Below are 18,013 nucleotides of genomic sequence, written 5' to 3' on the forward strand. Positions count from 1 at the left end.
AATGTGTTTTAAATATTTTTTGGGGTAAAACTGTTGCTCATATATATTTTGATAAAAAACTATCGTTAAATAGCCTTTTTTACTTTAAATTCGTAAATCATTTCCACAATCTGGACACTTGTGATGTTGCTGTGATGTCATAAACATGTGGAAATTTACGAATTTAAAGTATAATGGCTATTTCACGACAGTTTTTTTTTATCAGAATATATATGAGCAACAGTTTTACCCAAAAAAATATTTTAAACACATTAACATCTTTGTTTAAATACATTTTGTAGCAAAATATCTTTTTGGATAATGTTGTGCTCATATCTAAATATTAATGAAAGGATTTCAAAATGTGCTATTTTGGCAGTGTTTGCTGTTTTGTTGTTAATGTTGATTCAATTGTAGTTTGAATCCCCAATGCAAATATGTAAGACAAAACACAAAAATATAAAGACTGATATAACAGACACCATATTCTGTATGTGCCTGTCCCAAGTAAGGAGCCTGTAATTCAGTGGTTGTCGTTTGTTGCTGTATATCATATTTGTTTTTCGTTCATTATTTTGTACATAAATCAGGCCGTTAATTTTCTTCGTTTGAATTATTTTACATTAGTCATTTCGGGGATTTTTATAGCTGACTATGCGGTATGGGTTTTACTCATTGCTGAAGGCCGTACGGTGACCTATAGTTGTTAATGTTTGTGTCATTTGGTCTCTTGTGGAAAGTTGTCTCATTGGCAATCATACCACATCTTCTTATTTTTATATTATGTCTAATGAACGTAAAAAGGGTGTTATTTTGGTATATTTATAATACCTTTTGATTTTGAAATTCAAGAGGCAGAAAAGTTGCCTTATCATACCTTCTCCTTTATTTCAACCAAATATTCAGGACAAATTGACTTAAAGTAGTTAACCCTTGAATCGCCATTGCTGAAAATAAATACTAAATATGTCTTCTCCCCAGCAATTGAAACACAGTGTTTCATGTTAATGTTTTAGAGACGTGCAGATTTAGAAATGAATTTCGGCAAAGAGCTATAAGCAGACTTGCATTAATGATTAAACTCATCATAGTTACGAGGATTAATATTTTGTATGTCTACATAAAACTCACCAGCGACGTTCGAATCAAAAAAGTTAAAAGGTCAAATAAGGTACGAAGTTGAAGAGCATTGCGTCTTTCTAAAAATATATATGTATCCAAATATAGCGTTCACATCAAATAAGATATATTATTAATAATAAATTGTTACACTTTAACAATTTCGTGCTAGCTCTTGTTTATGTAAAAGACTGAAGAACCTTCGTCTCTAAATTATACGTTTCATTTTTTGTACTTTTGTGACTTATTAGTTTAGTCTCACCTGAAGCATAAGAGTATGTAAGTAAGTATATACTTATAACAACATTAATATGTATGCCAAGTACTTCCTGTTCATGTTTACGTTTTGAAATTATATATCAGTGAAAGTCTGTCCTCCTGGTTAAAGTACATGTACATTTATTTATGTATATTTCACACATGCAAAATATGTTGTATTGTATATATTTTCATCTCTGTAACTATGTTATTTAGTTAATGATAATAAAGATATATATATCTATCTAAAATTAACTTGATATGCACATTAACTTTCATTTTATTAGTGTTTTGTATGTTAATTGTCAAAATATTGCTTCTATTTATGTATAGATTACATGAATCACATGTATCACATGTATCTACATAATGTGCTTGGTGAGTAAGTGACAACTACAAGCAGCATTAGATTAAGATCAAATTAAAATAAGGAGATGCCGTACGAATGCCAATGAGACAACTATCAACCAGAGACCAAAGGATAGGGGTTTAACTAAAGGTTATTGTACGGCCTTCAACAATGACTGAGCAAAACACATACCATGAATTAAGTAAGCTAAAGAAGGCCCATGCATGAAAAAATGTTAAACAATTCATGAGACAAAAATTCAAATTAACAAAAATGAAGTTCTTTCAGAGGACATAAAATATCTGCATGTTTTATATTACATTAAATGTCGATAAAATATTCTTTTTCAAAGCAAAAAAAAAATTAATAAAAAAAAATAAAAGAATAAAAACATTAGTTCGCTTATCGTGCCCAAAAATAATAACGTAAATAAAGGCAACAGTAGTATACCGCTGTTCGAAACTCATAAATCGACAGAGATAAAAACAAATCCGGGTTACAAACTAAAACTGAGGGAAACGCATCAAATATAAGAGGAGAACAACGACACAACAAAAACACAACATTAAAATGTAACACACACAGAAACGAACTATAATATAACAATGGCCATTTTCCTGACTTGGTACAGGACATTTTAAGAAAAAAATGGTGGGTTGAACCTGGTGTTGTGGCATGCCAAACCTCCCGCTTTTATGGCAACGTCAAACACAACACCAAAACGACAACATCACATGACAGGAACACAATACAAATAAATGGGAGAACATATAGGACAAAGAAACACACGAATAATAGCTAACAAAAGGTACTAGGCTTAAAATTCAATACGCCAGACGTTGCGTCTCGTCCACACAAGACCAACCAGTGACGCTCAGATGAAAAAAGTTTGAAAGCCAAAACAAGTACAAAGCTGAAGAGCACCGAGGACCAAAACTTCCAAAAAGTTGCGCCTAACACGGCCAGGGTTTTCTGCCTGGGACAAGAACATCCTTATTATTTAGAATATTTTATAATTTTGCAAACAGTAAATTTTATAAAATGACTTTTTAATAGATATACATGATGAAACCGAAATGGGGACTAACTACAGAATAAAAACGGGTACATTACATAAAACAACTTAATCCAACACATAAAAATACACAGCCGAGTTAGAAAAAGCCTCAACGCACAAAGTGACGTCACATTTGAATTTGTAAAAACATTTCCCAAAAATAAGATAGGATTAGGATTGATTCAAGATTAGATTTGTAATACTGACATTACATTTATTAATAACAATGAAAATTATAATACTTTTTAATATCAAATTATGGTAGTAATTAGATAATTAATTGTATTATCTAGCTATGTCGGTGTTTCTTCTGAATCAAACTGTAAACCAAATATATCGTATAAATTTCGTTGAACCAAACTAAAATCTAATAAATGAAGGGGGTGATTAATTATCTTTACCATAACACACGAATATAACAGAAAAGACGTTAAGACATTTGACAAAATCCGACGAGAATAACAAATATAACATCAAAATTAAATACATGAATTTGGGACAGAAAAGTACCGTGACACGTCTTATAGCAATGCGGTTTCACACTAAGCAAAACAGTCACAATCGGGAATAAGTCACGTTCGGTAATTAAAAGATCAGACGACGTAATGACAAACCACAATCTAACACGTGGTAAAAATGTCCTTAGTTAGTTTGGACAAAGACACATCGTATGCATCAACCAATTCGTGATGGTGTCCGTAAAATTTACGGAGTGTCATTTTTAATCTGTCCTCCTCATAACTTTGTTGGAGCAGTTTCTGCGTAAGGAGCACACTCCTGTATATGAAGTCCGTATAGTCTGAACAAGCACGAGAATAACGTATCAATTGAGATATGTAAACACCATACGAAGGGGCAGAGGGTATGTTACTGCTGAGAAATGGGAAATTGATAATTGGGAAGTTGAAATCCTCCCGTTTATCATAGATTTTCGTGTGAAGTCGTCCATCTGTGTCAATATTGAGGAAAAGATCAAGGTATGAAGCAGTCCTTCTAGTATCAGTAGTATCCTTAGACTAGCTTCATCAACAAAACATTCTAAAGAAACAAAATTGTACATAATATTTAATTGGAAAATATGTTAACTGTTTAATTTAATGATGATTTAAGCTTCACAACATATGTTATTGCACATAAAATATAAAGGATTACGGACGGTAGTTTATTCTCTTTTTCTTTATTCTTTCTATTTCTTTTTCGGCATTTCGAAATTTGAAAATTTATAATCTAAAACCAATAATCACAATCTTGCTCTTTTACTTCATGACCTCTTATAAGCATGGTGATTTTTTGTTCGTCTATTCTTTTCTTTATTATAGGAGTATAGTTTACAATATGTCTGTCAGTTATATAATCGCATCCAAATGACAAAAAAAAAAAAAAAAAAAAAAAACGATGAACGTGTTTCATAAAAAATTTTAATTTTTGTATTTTTTTTTATGTAGATATACATCCTGTTTTTTGTCTACATAAAAATTTCTACAATGTATATTTGAATAGCAATTTATTGTAGCCAATTCGACATTTCACAATCTTTCGGAAGGGATAGTGTTACGATACAGTTGTCAGATCATTAAGGATGACATATTTTGGTATTAATATTGATTCACTCATAGGGTCTTTGCATCGGAAATAAACACATTTATTCTAAAACCAGTTGTTGGCATGATACGGGTTATGTTCTTCTCATATATTTTATGATGGTATGATACTAAACCCCTAACGAGAGGGATTGTACTTGATTTTCATATGATGAAGACATAATCTTTCAATCAGTTTAATTGAGGTCTGGAGCTGGCATGTCAGTAACTGCTAGTAGTCCTTTGTTAATTTATGTATCATTGTCATTTTGCTTAGTTTCTTTTGTTACCTATTCTGACATCGGACTCGGACTTCTTTAAACTGAGTTTTACTTTGCGTATTGCTATGTGTTTCTTTATTCTACATTGGCTAGAGGTATAGGGGGAGGGTTGAGATCTCACAAAACATGTTTAACCCCGCCGCATTTTTGCGCCTGTCCCAAGTCAGGAGCCTCTGGCCTTTGTTAGTCTTTTATGTTTTTTCATTTTAGTTCATTTATATGTTTTGGAGTTTAGTGTGACTTCCATTTTCACAGAACTAGTACTCAATTTTATTTAGGGGCCATCTGAGGACCACCTCCGGGTGCGGGATTTTCTCGCTGCGTTGAAGACCCATTGGTGGCCTTCGGTTGTTGTCTGCTCTTTAGTCCGGTTGTTGTCTCTTTGACATATTCCCCATTTCCATTCTCAATTTTATTAAGATTCTGTTTTATAATAGCAGTCAAATTGAAAATTGCGTTTGAGCTTTAATACTAGCTTGCAAAGGGGTATGACGAAGTCACCTTCTAAATTCAATACTATTTTGGTTTGTTTTCCTTTGATTTTGTGTTATTTATTTTGCACAGTGTTGAAGTGCTGTACAAGGTACGTCCAGTCAGAATCGCAATAACTGTTAAATCCAATATCCCATGTAGTGAGAGTGCCATACTCTCTTCACGTAAATTAACACATGCAAATAATGTCCCAATATACCCTCTACAATGATAACATGTTTCGTCTTGTTAATGCATTGACTATTTTATAGATATTTTCTATTGAACCAGCTATCAATCAAATTGTATATTGAAAACTTATTAATATATTTAATTTATGTAATGCATGCTAGCTTTTTTGTAACTTCCTGGTTTAATATAATGCATTGTCAGTATGCTTTTCTACGCACTGTTACTTGTATTTAATGTTAGAATTTCATTATGAAAATGACATCTTTAGCTTTGAAGTATATGATGTTTTAAAATCATGCCATACTGAAAGTTTTTGTTCCATGACAAATGATACAGACTTTTAAAGGTGTATTAGCATATCTATCAAAAGATATATTTATCAGTCAACAGAGATTTTTTTTTCGTTAGTACATATGTTTTACAATCGAACGTCACTGTCCAAACACTAGGATTATCAACAAAAATGTACTTCAAAATATAAAATAACATAAATGCTGATTAGTTTGATAATCATTCTAAATTCCTATTTTCCAACCCTAAAATATTAAAACATTTATAAAGATTAACAATGACAGTTAATATTACTTTTCAAGACAGGTACCGTTCATTCTTTTTATCTTGGCTTTTTAATAAAATCCCAAACCGGGCCTGGTTAAATATACACCTAGTCATTCTGTAACCATATATTTTTATTGAAGACAAACATGTACAGATTTGATAACCATATTTTATAATATTTTTCATAGTGAATTTAATCTTCATTCTTATAAACTTGTTGGCAGCCTGAATCTGATTCGGTTATTCAAATGATGAAGAATTGGCACGGGACACAGCAAAAGATCTCATAGTTTCAAGCTTGTACATGTAACCAATAATCAATAAATTATTGGATTATTTAATGATGTACATACTGGTTTAGTCACGTTTCTTCACATTAGACAGAAATATTTATTTCAGTAAATTAAAGCGTTAGATTAGTATTGCCAGGGATATATCATCTATAAAACCCGATTAAAATCTCTGTAATTGTTTTCTTTCTTTTCTTTTCTTGCCTTGTATTAAGTGTTTGATATTACAAAATCATTACTTTATACTGCATCCCGAATTTGTTTGCATGGGTATGAGTTGGATGTTTAAAATCTCTAATACAAGACATCAAAAGAACAAGATAATAAAATATCAACCATATGTTTTTAACGATTTCAATTTTGCCAACTCATCATGCGTTTGTAGTTTCGTTCAGGGGCCTGTTTATCGAAGCAGTCTTAGGATTAGGACGTGTCCTAAGACCAACTTGGGACATATCTTAGTCCTAAGTGGGTTTATCAAACATGTCGTAACTTAGGAAAATCCTAGGAATTGTCCTAACTTTAGGATACCAATTTAGGTGTCTTAAGATGGTCTTAGGATGGTCCTAACTTTAGGATATATTTAGGATGGTTATTTTATAAACAAATATAGCCTGTATTGGTTGCATTTACTTTAGGGAACTACCATTTGGACCGGAAGGAGGGGGGGGGGGGGGGGGGGGTAGCTAGGATGAAAAATGTTTTTCTGCTTATTTTTGTAATTTCTGTCCTTCCTTTTTATTTTCATTCTATTCGGTCCTGCCTTTTTTTATTAGTTTATCCTGACTTTTTTTACATACATGTAAATTGTCATCCTGCCTTTTTTTATGCAAAGTTCCTCATCCTGCATTTTTTTTTACTCCCAAACTCCTGTCCGGCTTTTTTTTTCAAATTTCATCCTAGTCCCCCCCCCCCCCCCCCCCCCTATAAAAATCAAATGGTAGTTCCCTTAATTCATATTACATCCCTATCCCTCTTTTCAGCACAATTTGTTGCAACATTTGACAATTTACCAAAAAGCAAAGTGTTACTCTTGTCCACGTCGTCCAGGAGAGTCTGTAGTTTTGCATCGGTAGAATTCGAATTTCGTATCTTATATTCACACGTATCATTGCATGTTTTTTGCAATAATAAAATAGTTGAAGTACTCGGTATTTATATGAAAAATGCACGAGATTTGCCTTTGAACTTTTAAGTATGAAACCGTGACACTTCGAATTCAGCTCACTCAAAGCATATGATTTTACCGATTATATATTTTATTTTAACTATTTACAATTCGTTTGTTTCAATTCTAAGAAAACGCAGCTATATTTTTTGTTTTATGATTTTAAATGTACAATTATAATAAAAAAAAGTATTTACCACCTTTAATTTAAAACTGATAATTATTTTCTAATTATTTATCTTTTTTTTAAAATGATAGTAATTGGTTAAATTTGATACAATATTTTCATTTTTTCATTTTTATTTGTTATTTTCTTTTACGCGAATACTTAGGACAGCGGTTAGGACATCTTAGCTAAGATAATCCTAAGATAGCTTCGATGTGCATGCTGAGACATGTCGTAAGTCGGTCCTAACTTTATCCTAATTTCTATCCTAAGAAATTCTTAGGACCGATCTTAGGATAGTTTCGATAAACAGGCCCCAGGTTCTTAGGTAAAAATTGCTCAAAATGATTTTATTTGTCATATCAAGAGTTATTAAAAAATTAAAATGGCATGAGTTTGAAACATCATGTACTTCTAAGTTAAAGATGTCATTTTCATAATAGTCACTATTCGTGATAGAAACATGCAATCAACATTAAATGTGACTTTCTGTTCATTTTCATTTCATTTTCATTTCATTGCATCAATTGCAATTTTAAGTAGAAAAAAAAAAATTATATCCTGTAACTCGATCAACTTGTTAATGGAATCCCGTGAGGGCTGTTGTATTGCCATCTTGGGTGGATGCTGCCCTCAGGTACTGGCATTGCACAAGTGGTGGTATCAACTTAGATTAATTGACACCTTGCTAACCCTTCCCCGGAATTTAGTAATGTTCGTGGTACTCAGTCTTAATTTTTCTAAGTCGTGTTTTGTATGCTGTTGTTTGTCTTTTGGTCGTTTTTCGTTTTTTTGCCACGGCGTTGTCAGTTTGTTATCGACTTATGAGTTAAGTTGTTTGAATATCCGTTTGGTATATTCCGCCAATCTTTAACTGACACGTATATTACATCCCAAAAAATTGATGATATATGTTTATATGTAAAACAGTTAAGTAGTCAATCGATTGATGATTGGTTGTTGGTGTTTTACGCCCTCGCATAACGCAAAGACGATCATGAAATGGACGATTTAAAATGAACATGAAATGATTCCAATCTGTTAACAGATACTTGAGTCATAATAACTATGTCATCAAGTTAAAGAAGATGCGCACACATACTTTAAGGACGGTATTAAACTACGTGTCGTAGTTATCCTCATTTCATTAAAAAAACAAACATCTCGAGTCTTAAGAATGAATAGTGTGAACGTAAAAAAGTTACCATTTCATAATATTTTAATACAAAGTTCTTAGGTTGTATTGTTGCTTTAGATTAACCTGGCAGTTATATTATCTTCTAGATTTATTTTTTTACCATACTTAGTTTGGGATCTGGGGCCTGTTTATCGAAGCAGTCTTAGGATTAGGACGTGTCCTAAGACCAACTTAGGACATATCTTAATCCTAAGTGGGTTTATCAAACATGTCGTAACTTAGGAAAATCCTAGGAATTGTCCTAACTTTAGGATATCAATTTAGGTGTCTTAAGATGGTCTTAGGATGGTCCTAATTTTAGGATATATATAGGATGGTTGTTTTATAAACAAATATGGCCTGTGTTGCATTTACTTTAGGGAACTACCATTTGATTTTTATGAAAAGGGGGAGGGGGCTTTTTTTGTTGTTGTAATCTCTGTCCTTCCTTTTTATTTTTCACTCTATTCGGTCCTGCCTTTTTTTATTAGTTTATACTGACTTTTGTTTTACATAAATTGTCATCTTGCTCTTTTTTTTTGCAAAGTTGCTCATCTTGCCTATTTTTTTACTCCAAACTCCTGTCCTGCCTTTTTTTCAAATTTAAACCTAGTCCCCCCCCCATAAAAATCAAATGGCAGTTTCCTTAATGCATATTAAATCCCTATCCCTCTTTTCAGCACCATTTGTTGCAACATTTGACAATTTACCAAAAAGCAAAGTGTTACTCTTGTCCACGTCGTCAAGGAGAGTCTGTAGTATTGCATCGGTATAATTCGAATTTCGTCTCTTATATTCACACGTATCATCGCATGTTATTTGCAGTAATAAAATAGCACTCAGTATTTATATGAAAGATGCACGAGATTTGCTTTTGAACTTTTAAGTATGAAACCGTGGCACTTCGAATTCAGCTCACTCAAAGCATATAATGATTTTACCGATTATATATTTTATTTTAACTATTTACAATTCGTTTATTTCAATTCTTATATAAAACGTAGTTATATTTTTTGTCTTATGTTTTGTTTTATGAGTTTAAATGTACAATTATAATATAAAAAGTATTTATCACCTTTAATTTAAAACTAATAATTATTTATCTTTTTTTAAATTATAGTTATTGGTTAAATTTGATACAATATTTTCATTTTTTCATTTTTAATTTGTTATTTTCTTTAACGCCAATACTTAGGACAGCGGTTAGGACATCCTAGCTAAGATAATCCTAAGATAGCTTCGATGTGCATGCTGAGACATGTCGTAAGTCGGTCCTAACTTTATCCTAATTTCTGTCCTAAGAAATTCTTAGGACCGATCTTAGGACAGTTTCGATAAACAGGCCCCAGGTGACGGAAGGAGACACTAATTTTATATATTATGCATTCATTTTGATTTCATTTAATAATGTCTTTTCCGAAGGAAATTATTCTTTTTTTATTTATAAAGGCCTCAGAAATTGTGAGCTGGGGTGTAAAATAGTTATCCCATTCGTACTTGGTATGTCAAAGTCAGATCACCCCTCCGGCCTCAGGCCGTCGGGCGATCTGACTCTGACATACCGCGTCCTCATGGGATCACTATTACATACTCAAACAATGAATGGACGCATCTGTTCCATAAACTGTGTTCATAATAGTGAATGGCAGTAGATTCTTTAAGTTAAAATTAGAAATTTTGATAAATTGGTTAATAACATTATCATACGTAAAAATGTTTTGTTTTCATTTCAAACAGCAGTGATTTGGAAGGATTTATTCTCTATGGGCCCAGGGCCCCCCAAAAATAAATTCAATGGGCCATTTTTAGAATTAATGGGCCATGTTGTCAAATGAGTGGGCCATTCGTTTACAATAAAAAAAAAGTAAAAAAGTGTATATTTCACTGTACTTACAAGTATGATTCTAATTAATATCATGGATATTGTTCCTGTGATTTTGTAATTTCAATTTCAATGAATATACAATAACTTCTTCCAAACCGGGCAATATTTACGATAACCTTTATTTACAATGTTAAAACTGGTACTGTTCCCTTGTTCATGTTCATGTTTTTTTTTTACATTAAATTTGGGTCTTCGTCGATACCATACTTATTCCAGACGTTCCGTATTAGAGGACGTTTCTGGCATTTTCTCTGCACTTGTATTATTATTACTTCATCACGATGACAAGAATAACAGTAGAGAGCAACGTTAATTGATAAGACACAACAACAATTCGCTGAAGGCATGTTTACAAAATGTCAAAACGAGCCAAAGACCAAAAAAAGTGACAAGGACAGTTAAGCCCCTTTTATGGAGACAAATACTATGCTATTCATAAAAAGGCTTTTGGATTTTTCAATGGAAACAATAGCAAGCTTACTTAAAAGATTATAATTAGAGAAGAATTCTTGCCTGTACTAGCCAATTTTCACAAATTTAAAGTTGTTTATAAAAAATTATATCATGAATGATGGTTAATTACGTTTTTTGGGTAATCAGTCATACCGCATATTGCTATTATTACCATATGAAAACACCCGAGACGTCCCAAAAATATATAGGTGCTCCTATCATTGGAGTAAACACTACACAGTTGTGTACTCACACATGGCGGCACGAAATACGATCGGAAATCCATTTGACGATATCTCAACGTTTCAAAACGAAGTGAAAAATATCATGCGCCACGCGGGCGCTTACATTTGTCACTCTATGCGCCATTTCTGGTCGATAAGCGCAATTGGCGCAAGGCGCACGTCCTTCCCGATCACTGCAAACACAGTTTAACACTACGAAAGAAAAAATGTTTTTATTGCGAAAGCTAGTGTGAAAAGTAATAAGTATGTTTATAATTGAGCAAAATAAGATTTAACCATACAATTACTATCAACAATACCAAATTCCATCATTGGAAGATAAGTTCTGTGTGTTCATTTTGAATTTAGCTTTCATAAATATATTTCTTACTAATTTTCTAAACCAATAAATTACAATTCTCAAGTACAGCTGAAAATATCTTCTTAAAAATACAAAAAGTACATGTAGAAATAAAAACATTTCATTGGGCGTGTATTGAAAATATCATTTTCTTTTTGTATGGTTGAAAAGATTACCTATTGTGTAATGTCAATCTCAGCATTTAATCCCAAACTGAAAGTTCTATTTATGTACCTTTAAAACACAGCATATCTGGATGTAAGCTCCAAAATATTGCATGTAATTGGTAAGTTACAAACTAGCGATTTATTTACTATAGGTTGGGGTTGTTCGTCTATGTAACAAACTCATTTTTTTTAATTGAGATTTTTTACAAGAAAACAAATCATGGATTTCATAAAACACAATCAAGTAAATTATCAGAAAAACAATAGCACAAATAAAATGATATACAAATAAATGGCCACTTTCAAGCATTGTAGACAAGTAATTGATTTATTGACTCAAATCTTCTTTGTTGATCTTGTTGTATTGCTGCTTATCATTTAAAACTGTATACAGTTAATTTCAATCTTCTGTGATTATAAAGTTTTTGCACCAAAAATAATGCTAAAAACCGTCATTCAAAGGCAATAAATCCTGGAAAAAATGGACTGACAATTTCTGCCTTCTGGCCTTTTTGTAGATCTTGTCTTGCTGATCATGTTTGCTGCTTACAGTTTCTCTCTATCTTTTTAAGTTTTAGCGCTAATCGTAAAAAGAGGTAAACATCGTCATATAAGGGCAATCACTCCTAAAAGGAGTCGACTGACAATTTCCGCCATATTGACATATTTGTAGATCTTGTGCTGATAATATTTTTCTTATCTAAAGTTTTTCTCTGTCTATTATAGTTTCACACAACATAAACATTGCTTGATAGAAGTGGAGAGTTTTGGTGGAATTATCTTATTATCTATTACTTAGTTGAAAATGATCGTAGATGATCATACCATTGAATTTTTTCTAACTAATAAATAAAATCAAAGTACTGAAGTACTGATCATCGGATGACCGCAAGTTCTGGTGGACGGTCACAAGCACTTGTCTAAAAAAAAAAATAATATCTCTATATCTGAAAGTTGGGTTAAGGTACAAAGATATTTTTTTTTCTGAGACAAGTTCTTGTGTGGATGATGAATAAATGATAGGGAATTCAACCTCACCGTAATAATTATTATTATATTGTAATGATATAATCATTTGTTATCAGTATACTCTGGTTTGTTGTTATATATTATATTAGTATTTGTATAACAGTTATATATATAGCAGACCATCTTAATAACTCTACAGGCAAATTTTCATCCATTTATATATCATTTTTTTCTACTAATCTAATGATAGTGCAGTGCAAGTGCATGGTGGACACTCTTCTGTAATAATTCGTTTTTCTAATAGATTGGATTTGAGTAGCATTCATATTTTCCCGCTTTTGTTGCAAAACGTTCTCGAGATATTCTTCCGCATGCGTTAACACAAATTTTCGGTATTCATGATTTGTTATTGATATATATATTTCTCACGACAAAACATTTTCATATCATTTATCTATGTTCTCAAAAAAAAAATCAAGAATATTTATTGATGAAATTAAGATATAACAATATGAGGAATGTTATTTTGCACTCGATAATATCCGCGTAATTATACGAAATACGTTCGCGGTTATCAGTCAAACGGCAAGGAAATTTCTGCGGCAACATAACATCGGTATGACCTCTCAAGGTTACATCCGATGTACAAATCACTGTTCAGTTGTAGATTAAGTTATTTTCGCGAAATTCTAATTTTCGTGAATTAAGGAAAACTATTTCCGTGGATACTTGATTTCGTAGTTTTGAAAAAAATTGCAAACAGCTTATTAGAAATTTGAATTTTATTGAATACTTAAACTTTTTGTTAACACAAGTATTCGTCGATAATGGATTACAGCGCAAGAAAGGGTTAAAAATTAACAAGAGAGTGTGAGGGCAACATACAATGCAAAGAATGAATATAATGAATGGGTTGCTAATTTTGCATATTATCGGCTTATTTTAATAGAATTAAGTCCTACTTTTTAAGACAATATGACACATCAATCGCATTAACAGAACAAAAAATCAGAAGAATATTCTGTGTAGTTTTTCAACTATCATTACTATGGTTTTGTTTACATTGTCATGCGTTCGAGTGTGAAATTTTGCTCAAATTTCATGACGAATAAATACATAATAGCAGGAATCAGCTAATCGATGTTTTCGGTTGAGCTACACGCAGTAGAAGAAATTCTTTCACATTACTGCAGACAAACAAACATGTGTTGGTCTAAATGGTGTATTTGTTTATTTATACAAATTGGCTCATGGATTCGCGCTAAGCTCATATGAATAACTAAAACATTAGATGTCATGAAATATTGATATAATTTGGATCGATGATGCTTGCATTAAGAAAAGATAAAACTGCGTTAAACTATATTACTGGTCAATGGATTGAGACAATACATACTTCACCTTTGTTTGAAGCTATTGATTTAGAACAAGAGTGTTCAAAATGATGAGCAACACGAAAGAAAGGAGAAGTTTTGAAAGGATAAATTACTGAAAGATTAGAATAAATAAATAAATAGATAAATTTAAAGATAAAGAAATAAAGAAAGGAGAAGTGTTGAAAGGATAAATTACTGAAAGATTAGAATAAATAAACAAATAGATAGATTGATAGATAAAGAAAGAAAGAAAGGAAAAATTGTGAAATTAATAATTAAGAAATTAAGAAATGAATAAAGAAAGAAATTAAGAAATGAATAAAGAAAGAAATTAAGAAATGAATAAAGAAAGAAATTAAGAAATTAATAAACAAAGAAATACAGAAATAATGAGATAAATAGATAAACAGATAAATAAATGAATTTCGAGAGTTGAATAAGGTGTCCTAAATCGAAGAAGGACAAACAATGCAATGGCATGCAGAAAGACGGAAGGAAGAAATTTTTTCTCGGAATATGTGTTAAGCGAATCAACTCTGACAGTTCTTCAAATTTCTTTTTATTTCTATTCTTCCCTTAAATGTGCTTAGTTTTTAGTTAGGATATGACAGGTATTCGATTGTCTTTTGAGCATTCTTATGTTGCAATCATTTGTGATTTTCAATTCTGTGACAAACAGCACAGCCTTTTCATGCCTTCTAATAAAGCTGAAAGATTTTCTGATTTTTATCTGTAATTCTGTCATTGCAAATAAAACTATGGGCATATATCTATGAGATAGCCATTCAAGGTCTGAAATTTGTGTAAAGTGTGTTCATGTTAAAGGACTATAGTGTTTTTGTTTTGATGTTGTAGTATTTCAGATATATGATAAAACTCATAATCTTACATATTATGGTTTTCGGTAGAGGTACCCTTACAAGCAGTAGAAGAAAGGCTTTCACTTAATTTGCATGCGACAATCCATATCAATGTAGCGCAATTTGCATGAAACTAGGCGGATTGTGGCATCATACCTAAACCCTTGTGACATCATACCTAAACACTTGTGACATCATACCTACACTCTTGTGGCATCCTATGCCAATTCAAACAATTTGAGCTTGATCGGATCTTCAAACCAGAAATTTCATCGAATGACGTACTACTTCATTTGTTTATCATTGACAGCCGATCTGATATTTAAACTTAATATTGTTCTTTGATGACTTCGATCATGAAGATGCTACAAACGACTAATCAATGGATTATAGAAAGCTAACGTTGGAAAGACAATTGTTTTATATCTGACCATTTGATCTGATATGTTTATTTATTAATCGATTCGACAACAAACGTGCAACGGTCATTTTGATTTCATTCTGCTATATTTCTGAGTGTTATAGTAGTAGCATTTTACAAACATTACATCATTGAGAAAAAAATTGTTTTACAATATAAGTCTTCAATTCATAGTAATAAGAAAGTCGTTGTACATCAGTTTTATATGTATTGAGAAATCATTTAGAAAACACACACACACACACAAAACACGCTACTATAAAAAGAAAAGGTGTGTTAATTGATGACATAAAATCCCTGCATGAACTTTAAAAAAAACATGAAATGAAGCAAATAAAAACACGATCGAAGAAAAGTGGACGTTATTGTCGTTACGACGATCGGAACATATCCGTGGTTATCTGTGACACAGATATTCCATAACGGTCAACCAATTGACAGCGTCCGTAACACTTCCGAAGTGATTTCAACTTTCGAGTGTCTTCAACTTTATCACTTGGAACCCTGGTTATTCAATAGCTTCCTTGTAAGCTGCAATCCTCTATCAAAGAAATCATGATAGGAAATGCAAGCTCAGGAATATCATATCAACTGTGAAATATATACTCCATAGGAAGCGCTGTTGGAATGTAGCTACATAGAAAAGGAAAGTTTACAATTAGGAAGCTGAAATCCTCCTATTTGTCATATACTTTTGTTCTCAACCGACCCTCATTGTCAATTTCTACATGTAAGCCTAAGATACGAGGCAGACTTAATTGTATATGTGGGATCCTTTTTTTCAAGTTCTATGGGTTAAATACGTTCAACATAGTCACCAAATTTGGATTTATTTAGTGAGAGGACATCAACAATATAGCGGAACGTGATGTTAAAGGATAAAACTACCAGAGAAGCTGCTGTATTAATTCTGTCTTATGTGTTTGCAAAAAAGCAAGTCGGCAAAAAGAGGAGCTCAATTAGTGCCCATAGGAATGCCTAGAGTGGTTTTTGACGCTTGTCATTTTGTTTTATGAAACAATGTTTGACTAGTTCTTTCAACCTTGCTTTCAGTATAGAATGAGGTATACTAGTGTAAGGGTAGAGAAGTCAGTTTGTTTATGCTATTGCAAGAGGAAAAGACTTAAGATTTTATGTTTAACTACTAGTAACAGATCTTTCCAACTTTTTAATTAGTTGTTTCAAAGTAATTCTGAAGCCTGGCTTTGATTGTTGATGAAATTGATGTTATATAAAAATAAGAAGATATGGTATGATTGCCAATGAGAAAACTCTCCACCAGAGACCAGCAGTTTGAAAAGAGGTTTCATGGAGCACTTGACAGACCTAACAATATAGCGTTGTTTGAAGGACACTTGTGTTATTTTGGTATCCAGTACAGTGAAAAAAGATCATGTCCATCCTCTTTGGTAGAAATTCTTAAAGAACATAAATCAGACCTATGATTGTTTAGAATTTCCTCTTTGGTAAGTGTCGTGGCGTATATGTTGAGTTTCCAAGTAAATTGGCAATACCTTATTCTGTTATTAAGCAGTTTATGTACATGTAATGTGATTTACATACAAAAACGATGTTATTCGGGGCTTTGTCTGCGTGGACAACATTTGTGTTATGGAGGTAAGACATGTGTTTAGCAACGTTTGGGTTTTTAAAGATAAATGTAGTGTGAGTGCTCATAGACCCATTCAGTTTTTTTAAATTCTAATTTGCATTAACGACCTTACAACCTTAACGCATTTGGAAAGAGTATACACTTCTTCTCTTTTGCGTTTAACCCTTTACCTGATATAAGTAGTAACTGAATCTATTAGAATTTTTTAAGTTGTGTTTTCAATGTATGGATTCAAGTAGGCTAACGGTATTTCGGTCATTTGGTTAACACATTTCGAGGAGAAGTATTGTTGACAAAGATTTAATAGGTTACCAGTATAATAACTCCGCCAGCTGGATTATATTGATTGGGAACTAACAGATGATTAGATATGAAGTCGTCAATACTGAGATCATGCAACACCGTTTTATAATTGAAAATATTTTAGGCGCAATAGGTGTGGTATGTGTTTAAGATAGGAGGTATTTTTTTTATGGAATTGATTTATGATTAAGGATATTGCCTAAATTTTTTGGCATCGATACCTTAATTTGGAAAAGAAAGTTTTAGAAAAGATCGTTCCTCATAACAACTTTCCCAAATGCCAACTGGTCAGAAAAGTCTGTGACTGGCAGTATCCGACATGATAGCTGTACTTTTGTATTGGTTTGAATGTTGATTTGTAACAGGGTTTCAAAATTAGTTGTAATTGCAATTTCTGTTCGACGATACTTTAAATTTTCATTTTTCGCACAGACCATGGAATTGTTTTCGCTACTTATTGCTCATATTCTATGAATGATTAAATATTTGGAATGGAATTTTATCTTAAACAATGGACAAACGAACACACTGAATAACAAATCGTGTGAACTAATTCCAAGGAAGACGACCAAATAGCTGGTGCATGTCATCATCATTTTTCCGGATATGATAATGATAAAATGAAATATTTTTGTACTTTTCATATATTCAATGCCATAAATCAACGTAAAGTTTTATCAAAAAGTTTTAAAAACAAAGAATTTATAAAAGTTGTATTTTGATGTGTACAGTGTAGC

The sequence above is a fragment of the Mytilus californianus genome, unplaced genomic scaffold (genome assembly GCF_021869535.1).
Source record: "Mytilus californianus isolate M0D057914Y unplaced genomic scaffold, xbMytCali1.0.p SCAF_2, whole genome shotgun sequence".
Classification (NCBI taxonomy): Eukaryota; Metazoa; Mollusca; class Bivalvia; order Mytilida; family Mytilidae; genus Mytilus; species Mytilus californianus.